We start from the raw sequence: 2071 nt of genomic DNA, 5'->3' as shown, positions 1-2071 counted from the left end.
GGTGTGGTTAAAACAGTGCGTCGCCTTGTGCACACTCTGACTGAAACTGATTGAATCCAATAATGAGTTGAAAGCAGTGCTAAGGCTATCATTGTCAACGTCCACATGGATGTTAAAATCACCTACAATAAGTACTTTGTCTGATTTAAGGACTAAACATGATAAAAACTCTGAGAATTAAGATAAAAATTCAGAATACGGATCTGGAGCCCTGTAAATAACAATGAATATAATTGTCTGTAATGTTTTCCATTTTGGATGTTGAAGATTAAGAACAAGACTCTCAAACGAGTTATAATTTAGTTTAGGTTTAGGATTAATTAACAGGCTTGAATCAAAGATGGCTGCAACTCCCCCTCCTCGGCCTGAGCCTCTAGGAATTTGAGTATTAATATGACTGGGGGGAGTGGCTTCATTTAGACTAACATATTCTTCATGGCCCAGCCAGGTTTCAGTAAGACAAAATAAATCAGTTTTATTATCTGATATCAAATCGTTTACCAATACTGCTTTAGAAGACAGAGATCTAATATTTGATAGTCCACATCTAATTTTCCTATTTTGTTCTATCGTTGCAGTCGTTTTAATTCTAATTAGGTTGTTAAGTATAGCGCACCTTTTGTTTACCTTTGATTTAACAGATCTGAGTCGGGGACAGACACCGGTTACTTATTACTATGAGTGTGCGGACTGCTCCAACGGAAGCACAGAGGCGCGTGAAGCACTGCACCTCTGATTACCAATATCAAACTTGGGTTGTCATAGTTTATGACCCGATGATAGACTCAGTCAGATTATTTGATATGAGAGCGGCTCCCGTCCCAGGTGGGATGAATGCCGTCTCTCCTAATCAGACCAGGCTTTCCCCAGAACCCCTCCAGTTATTCACATAGCCCACATCATTAGCTGGGCACCACCCGACAACCAGCGGTGGAAGGTGCGATGTACGGCTGTACATTTCATCACTGGTCAGGTTTGGCAGGGGTCCAGAGAACAATTACTGAGTCCGACATTGTCACAAAGTGACTCAACATTAATTTTAGTGATCTCCGATTTACGGACCATTACCACCACGTGAAGTATGATCTTACTGTATTTTTACGGTTCTTTTAGCCAGCAGCTTTAGATGGGATTCTATTTCGCCCCCTACTCTCGGGACAGCATATGACCGCAACCGCTGGGGGGCCCGGCTTGTCGCAGTCGTATAGAGCTCCCAATAACCAGAATTGGCTTCTCAGCGGGTGTATCACTGAGTAGGGAGAAACTGTTAGAGAGGCGAAGATGCTCCGGTTTAGAGCGACCGTCATCATGTGCACTCCCTGGTTAAGATCTAACGCTACGCTTCCCTCGGACAGTCACCCACTCGCCCGGCTGCTCAGGGCCTGCCGGGGGACAGCTAGCAGAAGCTACAGAAGCTACAGTATGGTGGCGCTGGCTAGCTACGGAAGCATATGATTCTGATTCCATGATGCGGAGCCGTGCCTCAAACTCACTAAGCCTTGCCTCCAGAGCAGCGAATATACTACATTTATTACATGTATCGTTATCACTAAAGGAGGCAGAGGAATAGCTAAACATTTGACACACAGAGCAAGAGAGAGCAGGAGAGGGAGAGGAATTAGCCATTGCTAATGGCTAAGCTAAAGTAGCTAACAGCGTTTTAACAACTGTAAGATCAGCGGGCAGTGAAGTATAAGTGCTTGAGTAGAACAATTTTAATTCAAATGCAATCCAGGCAAATAGCCGCTAATTTAAACAATAAAGCAGAGTTGAGTAAGTTTTTGCTGGAGCAGAAAACTAGGTGGACAACACATCACCTACTAACAAATCAAAGCTAAAAGAGAGCCAATATTGGACTTAAGATTCATCAGGTGGACACAAACACGACTCCAAATGAATGTTAATGTTGCTCTGTGGCTACTTTATATGTAAATAGGTAACTGTTTGCCAACATGTTCACCATTTTCACTGTCCCTAAATGGCCAAAACATTTGATTCTGTAAATAATGATGATCATCAGAGTGAAAGACACTTGCCCACTGTTTCTCACCCGTGGAGTTCCTAATACAAT

The 2071-nt window shown here is 43.0% G+C and overlaps 1 pseudogene; it reads right to left on the bottom strand.

Annotated features, from left to right (window-relative positions):
• Nucleotides 1-794: 794 nt before the first annotated feature.
• On the bottom strand, nucleotides 795-1626 carry LOC120561900 (annotated as a pseudogene).
• Between the last annotated feature and the right edge of the window lie 445 nt (nucleotides 1627-2071).

This window comes from Perca fluviatilis, chromosome 7 (genome assembly GCF_010015445.1).
Source record: "Perca fluviatilis chromosome 7, GENO_Pfluv_1.0, whole genome shotgun sequence".
NCBI lineage: Eukaryota > Metazoa > Chordata > Actinopteri > Perciformes > Percidae > Perca > Perca fluviatilis.
This window is presented reverse-complemented; position numbering and strand designations above follow the sequence as displayed.